An 18,377-nucleotide genomic window follows, 5' to 3' on the forward strand; every position below is an offset into this window, starting at 1 on the left:
TCCTTAGATCTTTGGGGTAAGAGAATTTGTAATGCCTGAGAAGTGAGTGCACTGTAAGGGGGAGCCAATGCTACCAGAATCTCTATCTGTTCGCCTGATTGAGGTATTGCTTGTGCGAGAGGCCTATCAAGTGGTTCCCACCTTCTAGCCTTAGGTTGTATGCCTTAAAGCGTGTTTTCATTTGTACACAACCTATAAAATTTGTTTGGGATAATTTAGGCCCCCATCACCCTCATGCTTGTCATCAAGCATCACACTTGGCCAATGTGTATACTTTGCTTGATATGTTCTTGCCAAGAGTAGTTAACAATCATCCATCTCCAAACATTTCCTAAACATTTTCCCAAATATTTGATAACCTTCCAAACCAAATTTTCACAAGTCCAAACCATTTCCAGTCCACTAGTTCCCTTCATGCCCACATCAAGCAAACATCCTAAAAGGTCAATCCACCGTCAACTTAAAAAGAAGAAGCCTAGTTTGAAGAAAACCCTCAAGCATAACAAGTTCCTATATATAAATCACAAACTCTTATTGAAACATAGGACCTTCTTGCATTGCTTCCATGATTACCTTTGTGGTCACACCAACAATTTTAATGAGGAGTCTCTAAGGGAATGTGCTTTCCAACAGAGATCAAGCCTTTCACAATCCATTAACAGGGGCGGTAGTATTAACTTATCTTATTTGTCTTCCCAACCAATCACCTATTTGATTCATCATAGGGCGACCTTTCCCTTGCACCACATTTCTTTTTCCATAATCAACTTCCTGTTCTTTCACTCTCACCATTCAATCATCATCTAAGGACTTAGCGTAATCAAATCCAATCAATCAAATCATTTTCAATCCCAATCAATCAAGTCAGCCTCATCCAAAGGTTCACATCTTTGTGAAGTTTAATTTAGAGCTTATCTTGAATCAATCATCATTTGGCTTTGATCTTAGGGAAGAATCTACCCCAAGTACCCTTGCCTAATCATTTGGGTTGATCAAAACCCTAATCCTTTTGCCCTATTTTGCTTGGGAACACAAGTCCGTCCCACGTAAGAGAAGGCCTAATCAATTGATCCTAATACTAAGGCCTAAATTGTACTTAGCCTAGTTTTCACCTCACTTGTGGTTCACATAAATCCCACATCTTCTAAGGTGCCAACCTTATCCTAGTCAAAGGATCCTATTGAAATCAATTTCAATTCAAATCAACATCAACATCAAAATTTGTTAAGTCCACTCATCACCTTGTTTCATCTAAAATCTAGCATCAATCTTTCTCATTCACTTCCAAGGTTACCCATGCATAGTTTTGAATCGATCCCAAAAGGCAAAGATGGTTGTCCAAGGCGGTAATGATAATATGCCCGAGTATAGAGACCCTATTATTTAATATCCTCAACCCGAAGAGGAGCAACTTGTTGATCAACCTAACCTCTCTCCACATGTCCAATCATTCATAAATGATCCTTATAACCAAGACATGATGGATAGATTCATGAAACATGATGCCAATAGGCTTGTAGCTGAGCTCATTACTCAAGGGGCATGCTTTCCCCCCAACTTTGACAAAACTATCCTTGATAGGCCACCTCAAGGTGACCTCGTGAACAATTCTATTCTTAATCCTCTTCTCCATCCTTAACCTGCAACATCTGCACTCGCAACTTCCAGTCATGTGACCACTTTACCTCCACTTTCCATTCCTCCTTACATTTCCAATCTACCAAGTTCATATGTCCCCCTTCATAATATGACTAACTACATCAACACGAGCTTACCTCTCGTCACCACGATTCGAGGATCACAAGCTCCCAACACTTCACAACCTCCTCGCTCTTCATATCAATACATTGGTGGTGGTGGTATCCCCTCCTCATCTTATTAGATCCCAAGGAATCACTACGTCCCTAATGTCCATAATCAACAACCTGATCTCCTAAAATAGTTTCAAGACATGAAGGACCTCCTAAAAAACCTCAAAAAAGGGAAAAAAGAGGAAATATGTCCATGTCCCTATGACCCATCCATCTCAGTCGCTCCATATCCACCTAGTTTTAAGATGCCCAAGTTCAAGAAATACAAGGGAGAAGGTGATCCTAGGCATCATGTTCGTGAATTCTATTTCTTATGCCAAAAAGTCGCCTACAATGACATCTATCTAAGAAGGCTATTCCCAAAAAGCCTTATTGAAGAGGCCCTTTTCTTGGTTCTTCGCCCTACCTGAAGGTTCCATCACATCATTCCCTGACTTGGTTGAAAAATTTGTAGCTCATTATGCCTATAATATCGAGAATGATGCTTCCATGATGGACTTGAGCAACACAAAGTAGGAGCCTGAAGAAACCTTTGCCAACTTCCTCCAAAATTGGCGGCATCTCATTAAAAGATTCCCTTGGGACATACCTGAGCCAAATCAAATTGAGTTATTTCAACACATATTGATACCAGAATTATCCAAACTATTGGCTTGTCAGTGCTTGACCTCCTTTGAGGATATTTCTAAGAAAGGTCTAGCTTTAGAGCATGTGCTCATAGAGGAGGGAACCATAAAACATTATAAAAAATCAAATCAAAATTCCTCCTCTTAAAATGACAAGCCAAAATTTTGGCCCAAGAAGAAAAATGTTGTCAAAGATGGGGTCAGTGACACCAAGCACGTCCAAACCATCGCCACACCATCCAAGCCCACCACCACTAGCATTTTCTTCAATAACTGCTATAATCCTCACAACCAATCCAACTTTCATGATCAATCACAACCTTGCAACACCCCTTCTATCCAAGGTTGCCCTCCCTGATCCAACAATCATCGTTACTATACCCCACTAGGTAAGCCCATTGAGGCTATTTTCCAAAAGATTGTCAAGGTTGCCCCTGTTGTCTTCCCAATGACACACCCTTTTGATCCCAACCAACCTAAGCCCCGATGGTATAATGAGAATGAATACTGAGACTACCATTGCATCAAAGGTCATGACACATGTAAGTGTATGAAACTTAAGAACTATATCCAAGACCTTATTGATAAGGGTGATATTGAGGTTGATGTTGCAAAGCTTGGTAACTCCAATGATAAAATCAAAATGTACCAGGACCCGTTCCCTAAACATGGTAAGGACAAGGCCTCATCATAACAATGTCAATTATGAATACACTAATTACGTCTTTGGCTTTGACTCCCTAGTAGGTTGCATAGAACTCACCGATACCCATGTAAATACCATCACAATATGAGGGGACAACCCCCCTCCTACCCCTTGTAGACCCAGGGATACCATCCAAGGTGTCCCTCCCCCGCAATCATCTACTCAAACCTCTCTAGCCACAATAATCGTTCAAGGAGTTTCACCCTCAAATGATTGCAATGTGACCACCTGTAGAGGGAGAGTAACCCTCCAGGGAGCTCCTCCTTCTCCCCGCAACCTCCCATGTCATCCAACCACTGATATAATCTCTTTGATCATCTCAGGAAAACTCCTGCACAGATCTCCATACTTGAGCTCCTTAAAACATCCCTTGTTCATAAAGAGATCCTTGAGAAGGCTCTTCTAGAATCTCGTGTCCTCGATAACATTAACGCAACCCAATTTTGAGCCCTAATAGGAAACCTTGCTGCCCAACTCCATTTCATTTTCACATCCAAGGATGCACTCATTGATGATCCATCCCACAACAAACCTCTTCATATTGAAGCCCTTGTACAAAAATATAAAGTTAAGCGAGTCCTTATAGACAGTGTATTTGGTTTGAATCTATGTACATATAAGTTAATCAAACAACTAGGAATCTTTGAGGACTTGGTTGACCCATCTGAAAAGATTACAATTAAAGCATATGATGATGCAAAGAGAGTTTCCAAAGGTACTATTACATTTCCTCTTCAATTAGCCCCGACTATTATGGAAACAACTTGTTAGGTTTTTTATAACATCCTTCTTGGCCATCTGTGGATCTATTCCATTCAAGCCATTCCCTCCGCATACCATCAATACCTTAAATTTACATTCAATGGTAGAGAGATCACCATCCATGCAGACCCAAAACCCTTTGAGTATTGCAAAATTATTGAAGGGACACACCTTTACCATTGCCCACTCAATATACCCGCTCCACTTCACCCATCCGATCCATTCAATGTCGCATCCATCGCATCTGAATCTGAGGTTGAGGTCAAGGATAAAATTATAGACAATGGTTGTGGATAGTATACCCTACAGAATGCTCTCTATGTGGGTCAACTCCCACCCTCTCCTAAGTCATATAGAAAACCAAAGGAAACCAAGAAACAAGACAAACCACTATCATATGCAAAGAAACTACCTTCCAACAGTGGGGCCCACTTGATGAGGAAAGTTTGGAAATTGATGTTACCTCTTGGTTGTATTGAGAAGAAGATGAAGAACCAATAGACATCCCAAAGAAGATGTATCCAAAAGCATCCGCCATGGTAGATAAGATGGGTTACAAAGGACATGGTCTTGGACTAGAAGAAAAAGGCATAAAAGCACCCATCTCTTCGATCTCTTATAAGTACAATAGAGGTTTGGGTTTCTCTCCTATACCCAAGATCACTTTTGTTGGTGTCCAACCAGATCCCCCTACTGAAGTTGAAGATTTCGATGAAGAGGAGAACTCCACGAAATGCCTTTCGAATACCTTGACAATATATTTCACAATGCCCATGCAAACACTATCACCCTCGTCACCACTCCTAATCCATATGAGCTTAAACTTGTTCATCCTGAACTCATTTCCCAAGACCAACAAGGACCCCTATTATGGACATTTGTGCCAATGATGATGCTCTCATAGCAAGACCTTGAGAACCACACATCTGTCAATGGGATTCAACATCATCCAAAAGCTTAATTTGGTAGTCATGTCAACTCCCTCAGTCACAAAAGTTAAAATGAAAGGAAAATCAGAAGTCCCCTAATGAAAACCTCTCTAAGGCACCTTCAGACATGGAAAAAGTAAAAAATAAAGGACACATCTTCAAGTGAAAACTTGGATCAAGTGTTTTAATATGAGGGAATTGACCTCCCTACCATGGTTCCCCCGCAATAGGAAAAGTCCCCTCTACTCATTGAGGAAATTGACACAATCAATATGAGCACAAAAGAAACACCAAAGAATGTACTCATCACCAAGTTACTCACTGGTCAAGAGAGACATAATTTTATAATATTTCTAAAGAAACACAAATCAATTTCGCCTGGTCATATGCTGACATGTTAGGACTTGATATCCTGACTTGGTGGTACTTAATCTTGCAGTTCATCTGGATGCCAAACCTGTCAAGCAGAAACTACACAAGATGCATCCTCAAATTGCTCTCCTAGTTAAATAAGAACTACATAATATGTGGGATGTCTGCTTGATCAAACCAATTGATTATCCTGAATGGGTCTCCAACATTGTACCTGTTGGTAAGCCTGCTGGGGGCATCAGGATTTGCACAAACTTCAGATATTTGAATAAAGCATGCCCTAAAGATGATTTTCCTTTGCCCAACATCGACATGATTGTGGACTTGATGACAGGGAATGGAATGCTCTCCCTCATGGATGGGTTTTCCGCCTACAACTAGATTCAAATTGTAGAAGAAGATCAACACAAGACAACGTGCACAACACCTTAAGGCACATTCTGTTATGAAGTCATGCCTTTTGGACTCAAGAATGCAGGAACAACTTATCAACGCACAATGACAACCATCTTCCATGACCTTTTGCACAAAATAATAGAATACTATGTAGATGATATCCTCGGCAAGTAAAAAATAAAAGAGATGAGCACATTCCAATCTTGAGGTAGATCTTTGAGAGACTTGAAAAATATAAGTTGTATTTAAATCCTAAGAAATGTATCTTTGGAGTCACATCAGGAAAGCTCCTCGGGTTCATAGTATCTCACAAAGGCATAGAAGTGGATCTTGCCAAAGTGAAAGCTATAATGGAAATGACTCCCCGAAGGACACCTAGATAACTGTGCAACCTATAAGGGAAGCTTCGGTCCATCTAAAGATTCATTGCACAACTGATAGATAAGTGTCACCCATTTGCACATCTTCTGAGAAAGGATAACAAATTCAAGTGGGACTGTCTTTGTCAAAAGGCCTTTGATAATCTCAAAGAGTACCTAGCTTATCCTCCAGTCTTGATGCCTCCTATCCAGGGACAACCATTTCTCTTGTACATATTAGCAACTACAGTGGCACTGGGGGCATTACTAGCACAAACAGATGACCAAGGCAAAGAGCACGCAATCTACTACATCAATCATACACTTGTAGGGTATGAGCTCAATTATACCCCCATAGAAAGAGATTGCTTTGCATTGGTATTCAACACACAAAAGTTAAGACACTACATGCTCAACAATAAGACTAAGCTGATCGCCAAAATTGACCCCCTCAAATACTTGTTGTCCAAAGTTGCTCTCACTGGAAGAACTGCAAAATGGGTCATGTTATTAAGTGAATTTGATATTGAGTATATCATAAAGCAATCAAAGGATAATTCATAGCAGATCAATTGGTTGATTCTCCCCTTCAAGGTGATCACCCCCTCATAAGAGAATTTCCATAGAATGGATCAAGGGCAGGTATCTTGCTTGTGACACCTCAAGGTGATTGCATCCCAAAGTCATATAAGATTGCCTTTTCATGTACCAACAACATTGCAGAGTATGAAGCTTTAATCACTGGGCTCTACCTTGCCATCCAATGGAAGATAACTAAGTTACAGGTCTATGGTGACTCCCAACTTGTCATAAAACAAGTAAATGATGAGTATCAAACAAAAGATGACAAGCTACTCCCTTATTGCAGCATGGTAGAAGACCTCAAGTGTCATTTCATTCTTATCCAATTTGATCAAATTCCTAGAATAAACAATCGTATTGCTAATTCTATGGCTGCAATCGTTTCCCTCCTCCAGAGGATGACAAATAGTTAGAAGTGTGAGTTCTTGGTTGAGAAAATCCTAATTCCAACATATGATGTCCCTATGTCTGAAATAGTGTGTGTCCTTGTTGGTTATGACTCCACTTGGTATCAAGAAACCTTTTCCTACCTTCGAGATGATATCATCCATCCACACCTCACTAAAACCCAACAACAAACCTTTATCTGTCATTGCGCTTGTTACACTATCCTCGATGACACCCTCTTACGAAGGCATTTTGATGGATCCCTCCTAAGGTGTTTAGAAAAAGAAGATTTTGAATGGGCACTACACGAAGTGCACAAAGGTATTTGTGGAGCAGACTCAAGTGGTCTCACATTGGCTAAAAATCTCTTACACATGGGATACTACTGGCCTACAATGGAAGAAGATGCATACCATTATGTGAAGAAATGTGTCCCTTGTCAGAAACACGATGATAAAATTCATGCACCTTCTCAATATCTGTATTTGTTCATTACACCCTGGCCCTTCTCTTAGTGGGGTCTCGATCTTATAGGGAAAATCCATCTTGCCTCATCCAATGACCACAAATTCATAATAACTACCACTGAATACTTCACCAAATGGGTGGAGGCCATACCCCTCACCTTCACCACTGGAAAGAAAATTTCTAAGTTTATCCTGAACTACCTCATCTGTCGATATGGAATCCCTAAAGAAATCATCACAAATAATGGCAGAACATTCAAGAATCAGGATGTCAAAGAAATTTGTTAGAAGTTTGGCATTCAACACCGCTTTTCAACTCCATACTACTTGCAAGGTAATGGTCAAGTTGAGGCTTCGAATAGAACCCTCATCAAAATCCTCAAAAAGAAAGTGAATGAAGTTGGTCGTGATTGGCACTTGCAACTCCATCTAGCTCTTTGGGCCTACTACACAAGTATCAACACACCCACAAGAGCCACCCCATACTCCCTAGTCATTAGTTTCAAAGCCATACTACCCCTTGAGATCGAGATGTCGTCACTAAGGGTTTTGCTACAGAACATCCTCCCTAATGAGGAATATAGAGTCGTTAGGTTACAAGAGCTTGAACTTCTAGATGAAAGGCACCTCTAGGTTTATCAAAACCGACTATGGTTGAGCTATAACAAGAAGGTCTGAACCTGAGAATTTGATGTTGGTGATTTTGTGCTTATAGAAAATCAAAGAAACCTACAGGATCGTGAAAAGAAAGGCAACTTTGAGCCTAATTGGCTTGGACCATGTGATCACTGCAAAGTATGGATCAGGTGCCTATCAGTTGGCCACTCCTGAAGGTGAACCCTTGGATGAGATTTTTAAAATTATGCACCTAAAGAGAATTTATGCCTAGTCCTCAAAGGTCACCAGTTATTCAAAAGTCAAAAAATCAAAAAATAAATAAAAAAATAAAAAAAATGGAAAAAGCAAAGAAAAATCAATTCATCCATCAGGGAAAGCCACTTTGTGGCACTAGGGGAAAGTACCTTGGTGAAAACCTAGTTTCAAGCATCAAGGTAAATAAGCTAGATCCATCGTCTGCTCGGATAAACTGGCTTTTTTGGGTTGAGACTTATAGAATTGTCATTCCCCCCTAGTCTCATGGTTTTGCCACTTTTATAGTGTTTGCTAGTAAATTCTGCTTTACACCGTCTCCTTTTCCTCCCACCCACCCACTTGATATCCATATTTTTTATAAATCCAATAATTGGACATGCAGTTTCACAAACACTTACCCCATGCTTAATATATGTGGAGACGATCAATTTAAGCGTGCGAAATTAATCAACGTGACTCAGGCAATCAAATTCATTGTTTCAAATGCTCTGACATGGCATGATTAATTGATCCTCCATTTATTCCCCCTATTTCCCTCATTTTCTCCCACCCACCCACCCGATTTCCATATTCCATAAATCGAATTATTTGACATGCTGCTTCCCCACCATCCATACTCCATAATAAAAATTGAATGTTCTAACGTCTTCCGCAACCCTACAATGATGAGGATTGTACAACTTTAGTTATAAATGACATCTATGTAGGATGACTCCCGCATTGGCTCCCCATCATTCCCCCTTCTTCGCTTGCAGCTAATTGTCTCCTTCATTCTATAAGAAAAGCAATCCTATGACCCTCCATCCCATTCCCCTCACTCGCTTGCAACTGATTGTCCACTTCATTCTTCAATCCATGCCACCACATAATCTTCACCACCTCACCAGTGGATATCAAGGTTATTTGTATCTTCATGAGATGATGAGTCTTTGTCCCACCTGTCAATAAGGGCTGTCCTAGTACACTGAGCTTTCCTCCCATCACACTGAGCTTCCATCCCAATACACTGAGCTTAACCTCTAATTTTTTAGCTTGAGCTTATTCTTGACTTGTGTGTTGTCGAAACACTCATCCACACTACCTTAATCAAATATTTTCAATCAACACCACATCTACATGCATATGTCCATACCATCTTCTCTATTGCCTATTCAACCCCAACAATTACTCCTGCCCATTGGGATGCATCCTTCCTGTGTCTAGTGGTTTATCCATAATCCTAAGTCCTACTCTTGGAAAGAGATGTTAATTGGCCTTGTGCATTTTGTTTGCATGATTTGGTCTTTTTCTTTTATTTGCATCATTATGTCCTACGAATACTCCTAGCTACGACTTCCAAGATCATTCTATATCTTGGTATGTTTTGGGTGGGTGTACACTGGGACATGTTTTTGTGGTATGACGTGTTTTATGGTCTTTCTTGCACTAACCTACAACCATGTATCTATATCTATATGGTATTTACACAGTTGAGTGCAAGGGATACCTGTTGTTTGAGAGTTAGTCCATGCCTCAGATTTTCACAACATCTTGATTCCTATAATCAGTGGTGTAGATCATCCTTGGCAATATCAAAACTAGGTTTGCTCTCCACATATGCACAACAACAAATCCCTCCATATCCCTTCATTCACTCATTGCATCCATGCATTTTGGAGAGCTCAATTTATTCACTCTTCCCTTTCTTCTATCTAGTTTGGTAACATTGTATTCAGGTTGGCACATTCTAAAAAATGTTGCATTATCTTTTTTTATCATTATCATCTTTCATATAATTGCATTATCATTTTTTATCATAGTTTCATTATCATATCATTGCATTGTTCATTTAAAGTTCATCTTCATTTACATTTGTATTTTAGGTGCATTACATTTTAGGTCCATAATAAATAATGATGGAAGTTTAATTAAATCCCATTCAAACATCAATATCTCACGTAGTGCTGCAATCATTAATAATCACACTATTCAATATAAAACATTTGAAAATAATCCCATTTTGGTAAGTTTGTCGAGAACAAGTTCAACATGCTTTCAGTCTATTGTGTCTATAATACTAGTGGCTGAATAAGGGTTCTTGTTACATTATAGGCATTATGCATAGTAATTGCATTTACATCATTTAGGTGCATTCATTATAGTTGCATTCATTCATTTTGAACACATTTTATCATTACATCACATTTGGATAATACATTCATCAAATCATATCACATATAATTACATACACACATGACATTCATCTGCATTACGTCATAGCATATACATCATCATAACATGAATTTAAAAAAAAAAAATGCATATAATATAGGCATACATCATACACATGCATCCTGCATCCACAAACATGCTAGCAACATCATAAATAACACATGCATGCATATATCTCATAATCTTCCATCATGCATCACAAATAGGTCATATCATATTCATCATATGCATAATCATATCATAAGTCATCATCCATTACATAATAAAACAATAAGCAAAGTCTATAAAAGTCCATAATAAAAGTCCACATACATGCATACGCCATCAAAATAACGTCTCATATATCTCAAAAAATGAATGTGTCAAATCAGAGTACAATGATATATCCCCTGAAGGGTCAAAAATAGTGTGTCACATACATCGAGTGCTATCCTACAGTCTCTCCATCTTCACTTGCACCTCTTCTCCTTGATGTGCCTGCACCTAGTGGTCGTGGTTCCCTCATCCCCACAAAGGCACCTGACTGTTGACTCTGCATCCTCTGGGAATGGGTGGTCTCCGCATGGGAGGGTGCTTGCTGACCTCTGAGCATGGCCTGATGATATAGATCACTATAATACTGGATCTCTTTTCCCATCCGCTCTATTTGTTGTTTAGATGCTGAGATCTCTATCAAAAGGGGGGCCAATCTACAAGAGCTAGCAACTATCAAGCAAGATCTCTCGCACTCCTCAACCTCATCACATCTGCATCCACCCTGCTCAATCTATCCCGCAAGCTCTCAATCTCATCATCCTACTATCAGAGATCCTCCCTCAACTGTCCAATGGCCTCTCCACTCCTCGCCTTCTCCAATAGCCTCTCCCCCTCATCTTTGTCCTGCCTGAGATCCCCCACCTCCGCCAATGTCATTTGCAGGCTCTCCCTCAAATCATTTGCCTCCTTGGTCAATCGGGCCACCTCTAACTGAAGATTGTCTTCTCTGGCCCTCTCTAACTCGAGCTCCTCCTCTAATCTCCGCTCCCTCTCCTACACAACCCTATTGTACTCTGCTTGTGATACCCTGGCCTGTACTAGCACCTATCCCTATACCCATCGGCCATCATCATCCTTCAATTGTAACTCTAGTATATCCGTGGGCTTGGGTCTCTCCTCTCCTCCCTCCTCCTCTGTAGCCACCCCACCGATCTCTTGTTGTTGGCTGAATCTATAAGGTTTCCTCTACCTGAGGCACCTTCTATCCCCCCTCCTCCTCTGTGGATCCTATCTCTACCCCCTAGCTCCCTATCCTCCTCCTCCCGTCGCTTCTTTGTTCATAGGCCCATCATCCTCTCCCCCTACTACCTCGTCTATAGAGGGTCGTAGCTCATCCTCCTCCAAGACCCCATGTATTCTCAGTAGCACTGGTCTATGTGCCTCCCACTAGTAGTTGTAGGCCCTTGTATGCCTTGGATCCTCCCTCGCTCATAGGCTCTTGTCCCAAGTGACCCTCTATGCGCCATCCCAGCTAATCTGAATGTCTAGTGGTCCCGCTACCTGTACCCAAGTACCTATCTCTCGTGTAATCTGTGGATGCAGTCGCTCATGACCGACTATGTCGTGAGTTTGTCCAAACTGCCTCATCACTCTGTGAGGTACATAGCGCTTGATCAGATAAAATATCCTACCAAACAACCAACACTTTGACTGCACCCATGCAAGCTGCCATTCCTCTTGCCACCTCTCACGATCCATAAATAGCCACCAGCTGAAGAATATCATCTCATTGATCACTCTTCGTCAATACCACATGGCCCGTACTCTGGTGTAATGTAGGAGCCCCCTGTACCTGTCCACATAGGGAAATCTCCTCTGCCTATCTTGCACTCCTATCGGCCGCATCACAGTGATGTGCTCCCAAGCCCATATGTGCAATAAAGTGACTCCCGTGTCAAGGTTCCTGTAACCCCAGTAGACACAAAGATGGATATCATGGAACAACTGCCCAAGCATCACTTCTCCCCACATGTAAATCATGGCATCCTTGATCATGTAATAAACACAACAAGACCATCCAATAGAAAATCCATGCCCATTGAGGTCCAACATCATGCGGCCACTGATCAATCTGCATATAAATAGTACCAAACAAGGAATATGTCGTATTTGCATCCCCCGTCCAAGGTGCATCCGGGTACCCTCCAGTGGCAGTGCGTCATACTCACACACCTAGCACAGGTAGTAGTCCCCTCCATCTAGTTTGTACTATGGGATCATGCCTCTGATGGGGAACTTCAGGATCCTCCAAACATCTAACAATGTGATAGTGGCCTCCCCAGTCGGCAGATGGAATGTGCATGTTCGACTGTCCCAACGCTCTATGAGTGCTTTCATCATCATGGTATGTTCTCTAATCTACGGCCATCTCCCCACAAATCCTAGACCCATGATTCTCATAATCTCCCTCTCATTTGCCCTTAGTCATCTATGCAGCCTCATCGTCGAAGGCCAGTGCTCTCGTGATGTGAGAGGTCTCGCCTCGTACTGCAACCAAGCAATTCGCCTCAATTAGCCTACTTATTCTATTTTATTTTATGCCTATCCTAACCTACTCCTATCCCATGCCATCCTTGGGGCATGTACGCACCCCCTTGAACCCCTTTGATCCCCTCTCCATCCCTCATTTTCCTCTCCCTAGCCTCCTGATGGAGATGTTGATCCCCTTGATAGAGACGTCAAACCCGTGGCGATTGCGTCGCGCCACAGGTGGAGACGTTGGACTATAGTCTCTGCCCCTCATTGCAGACCAATATTTTTGTAGATGTTGATCCGTCTGTGCAAGCGGTATTCATCCTTCCAACCCCCCTCAACGTCTACATAAATGTTAACCACCTGCGGAAACAATGAAATGGTGATCAACGTCTCCACCACACCCACTTTCTAGCCTCATTTTTTACCCTAATAAATACCCTAACCTACTAAAACATAAAGTGGGGTTGGGGCACATACCTATGGGCCTTACTCAACCATTTTATCGTGTCGTCTGATCCTCTCTGCATGGTGCTTGTGTTGTGGGTTGCGGTCCATCTTGCTCCTAAGGCTCTGTGCTCTCCAAGTCTTCTAAAGGTGTATGTGACAATGATCCTACCTTGGGCCCTATGTGGCTTATATAGGGCCGCCCATGGTCCTATTTTCTCGTACTTCCTCCATCTTCCTCATTTTCCTTTTCTCCCCTTCTCTTCCACTTTGGTCATTTCTTCATTTTTTAAGAGTTTCCCCAAAAAAATTTTAAATTCCCGGTTAAATTCTCGAGGGAGCATATACCACCCGCCTCTTCACATCGGGGCATCTTTTCTCTGTCTTGTACACACCACCAATTTTGTCGCTTGCGTAAAAGAGGGGCAAAATGTAGATGCTTAAATTAATAAATAATTAAATTTAACCTTATTACATAATTAATTGATTTAATTATGTTATCCTTTATTCTTCTCATAATTAATTAAATTAAATTAAATTAATCATGTCACTATAGTCCAATAATTGATTTATTAAATAAATTGATTATTCCTCTAAAGTTCTTCAAATTAATTAATTCTTCTAAACCCTTTAGTTAATTAATTCAAATTAATTAACTAAGTCACATGATTCCTACAAATCACTTTTCTCTAATCTTCACTTAGCTTAATTAATTCTTCTAGAAGGCCACTTAATATTATTTCCTAATTTTTAATTCATCCACTCATTCTCTCTCCTCTTGTCAAATCCTCCTAACTTTTCCACTTGTCTTCTAATCTCTCATTATCTCACCTAATCACCCTCTCTAATCATTTTCTATTGGCTAATCCTCATGATTAGCCACAAAGTCAACCAATTGCCATAAATGGCTTGTCCCCTCTCAGCCCCCAACCTTAAATGCACCAACTTTGGTCATTTCAAGGATTTCAAATTTTCTCATTCTCCCATGCACTCTCATCTTCCTAAGGAATTTTTAATTCATTTTCCCATTTCCTTTCCCCATGCATCTCATTATTTGGGAATTTTAATTCCCTTGTCCTCCCCCCAAGAAATTTTTAATTCCTTTTTGTCTTCCCAATGTACTTGAGGATAACTTCCCCATGTACATTGTGGAGTGTAGAGACAAGCAATTCCTTTGTGGAAAATCTCTTGATCTCCACACCATGTCCCCACCTTCCTTCAATATCAACCCTTGATCCACTTTCAATATCAACCGTCCATTCCTCCCTCTTCAAATCTATAAATTGGGGTCTCCCCCCCTTGATTTGATATCTCATCTTGTGCAATCTCATGCTATCATTTTATCTTTTGAATCCATCCTTAGTGCATCTATACTATGGGAAAATGGCATCCAAATTATAGTCATTCCATATCCTTCATTGTCTTGATACTCATTCACTCATTCATTCATCCAAGTTGTTGTGCATTGGAGAGAAACCCACATTCACTCAAGGAGCTCATCAAATCAAGTGGAGACAAGGGCGCTTCTTCACTTCATCCATAGCTCAATCCGAAGGAGAAGGTAAATAGAAAGGTATAATGGTTTTGTTTTTATGTTTTGAATACTTCATTTGATTTGCTAACCATTATGTCCTTTTTATTGGCTTTTCACCCTCTTTAGAGAGTTCTAAAATTTTACAAAGAGGAAATGACAAATAGTCTCATATTTCAAATAGATGAAAACCCTTGGATTATGTTGAGTTGCTCCAATGTCTAACACTTTTTGGTCAAGATTCAAGGAAATAGACTTACAGCCTGGCCTATTGAATGCATTTATGAATCTTTTTGTTTGTTTGGACATCTTGTGGACTAGAGTGTCTTTCTTCATAGTATGGTACTCGGCTCCAAATTGCAGCTATAGGTTCCTCTTTGCATATCTCATTTCCAAATTTGAGCTTCTATGTTGGTTTATTGTTCTAAATCTTATTGTTTATGTTAAAAGTTTCCATTTTCATATCATTTAACCTATTTCATTTACACATACTTCACAATCTCAAATCCATTGAAATAAATGTAAAATTAATTCAAGTGCCCAACTCTCGTATTAGGATTGTAGTTGAGCCTATTCATGTTCCAATGATGTGCCATGGAGATTTAAGATCTTAGTTTTCATTTATAGGCTAGGATATCATTTCCTATGTATCAAAAACACCATCCATTTATGTTATATATATGTGTGTGTACATGTCTGTGTGTTTTGATTATTAATATATTGAGTTTGTTGGCTATATTATTTTTTATGTGTATTTTTTAATTATTTTATTGTGTCAACCTTTTCATAGTTTTTGTTAGCATACTCACACCATTACAGTCTACCTCATGATGCCACTATTAATTACTCCTCTTAGCATCATTATCTAACATCATATAAGAACTTAGTAAAGTGCTAACATGGGTTTGGTTTTTTTTAACCTATGAAAATGAGTTAGTTGTCTATATTCTTATACTTTGATTTTCCCATTTCACATTTGCTTGCTCTGCCTTAGGATCTATTATAAGTGTAGACACCTAAAATTGTCCTCTTTAATTAAATAAATATTTTATTTATTTAATTATTTTATCCTAAGTCTTCCATTAATTAAATAAATCTTTATTTACTTAATTAATTCATTTATCCTCTTCTAGCTCTTTTCTCATTTAAATAAATATCTTTATTTATTTAAATTATTTTTTTCCTAAATTAAATAATTTTATTTATTTATTTAATTGGTCCCACTTCCTCTATTAATTAAATAAATCTTTATTTATTTAATTAATTCATTATCTTTTTCCTCTATGACACATTTCAGTTATCTCTTAATCCTCTTCTACCGACCCCTTTCATTATTTTATTATTTCTTCTACCTACCTTTAATCCTAGTTGACCATATATTTCTTTCACCTCTTAATCTTACCCCATTTTCTAAAGCATATTCTATATAAGAGGATTCTTTCATCCTTATCAACCCTAATCAACACTTATGCAATCAAGCTTTCTTGCGATCAAGTGACTTCACAACCACAATCTGCTCTTTGTTGAGCTCTTGTGCACACATAAAATCTAAGAGCAAATATATCCAACAAGATCAATGGAGATATGAGACAATGGAGATTGAAATCCTTCTTGGCATCTAAATGGTAATTTTGTTCAATTGCTGATTTTCATATTCTTAGGTATCTTCATTGGTGTATGGTGAATGTTTCATTGTAGGACTAGGGTTTGTTGTGGTTGGATCTTTGTGGTTTTGCAATAGTTTATTATCATCATTTTTCACTGTATACATTTTGGCATGCCTGGTTGGACTCTTGTCCCTTTTGTTTCTAACATTTTGTTTGTAGATTTAGTTTTTTTTTGTGAAGTTGCAGGTTGGATTTGCGACAATTTTGATTTATTGTGCGTCTGCGACTATTCTTTCTGCGTCTGTGTTCCGATTTCGTGTTTGTGATCTCTGTTTTGGCGTCTATGTTTTTCTGTCGATTTTGCAGGTTGTAGATCTTAAAATCACGTCTATGTCTGATATTTGCGTGTCTATTATTAGAAACCACATCTGGGTTGGCTATTTCCATGTTTTTGTCTATTTTATTTGTTGCAGGTGCAGATTTCTAGAAAATCGTGTCTATGACTCATCGTATCGCATCTCTACCCAAAAAGTGCATCTGTGTTGCCTATTATCATGTCTGTGTTCAAATCTAGTTTTGCAGGTTTCAGATTTTAAATTGCATTTGTGTACAATATTTGTGCATCTGTGTTCGGTATAACTCCGTTTTTTGTTTTCAGTTTTCATTATCTGTTTCAGGTTTTTAGGGTTTTTTGATTTGGTTTTGGCCTAACCCCCTTGATTGGGCTAACGAAGTGGTGTAGTTGTCTTAAAAAGGAGAAAACATTGTATTGTCAAAGGCCTCCTTTCACATTTGGACTTGGATTTCTAAAATTTACCTAACTAGTGTGCTTGCATGTGGGGGTAATTTATCAAAAATACTAATCATTTGGTACATGGTTAATTAAGGTGCGTGTCTTTAATTTTTAGCTTAATTAGGGTCATATCTTTTTCATTTGGGGTTAAAGAGCTTGTTTGAAGTGTTTGGTGCGCTTTGCACATTTTATGTTTATAACCCTAGAGGTGATAACAAAAGTATCCTCTCCCCTCGCCTTCCATTGGACCTTGGGTGTAAGAGAAATTGTTATCATCTTCTATTTAGGTAGGAGGGCATGTCTCCTGGGTATCCCATAAGCCCAAGTGAAAGAGAAGGACCCGAGCGGTACTTCTCTTGCCCGCTATATAAATTAATATGTTAGGCAAAAGCCATGATGACTTGGTGACGTGTATCTACACTGACGGTTCTCCCTAGTATCCACGCTTGTGTTGGATGTGTTAAAAATCCTCTTTGGGGATTAGGAGTGGGTTCTTAAATGAGTTGTCGTTGCATGGGTAGACACCAAGGACTGCAGAAGTTCCCCCACTAAATACCTTTTGTTGCAGAGGCCAAAAATCCTTACATTTGATGGTTCAGGGAGTGTGGATCATACCCCATAGATACCCCTCATGTACCCTTTCATGTTGAGACAATAATTCCACATTTGATCTTTGGTCTTTTGAGGTAAGAGAATCTGGTATTCTTGAGAAGTGAGTGTTGTGGTGGGGGAGCCAGTGCTACCAGAATATCTAGTTGTTTGCTTGTTTGAGGTATTTCTATGTCGCGAGGGCCCCATTGAATGGTTTCTCTTTCTAGCCTAGGTTGTGAATGTTTTCAAGTGTCTTCAATTTGTGCTATACCAGTGGAAATATTTTGAAAATACACAAAAACATCTTGGACAAACACACCTTCAAACGTGTCTTCATTGTTTGTTGTGTTTTCATGCCACAAAACATTCAACATCAAGGTTTGGTCACATTCAACAACTCCATATTTGGACAAACAAAT

The sequence above is a fragment of the Cryptomeria japonica genome, chromosome 7 (assembly GCF_030272615.1).
Source record: "Cryptomeria japonica chromosome 7, Sugi_1.0, whole genome shotgun sequence".
Taxonomy (NCBI): Eukaryota; Viridiplantae; Streptophyta; class Pinopsida; order Cupressales; family Cupressaceae; genus Cryptomeria; species Cryptomeria japonica.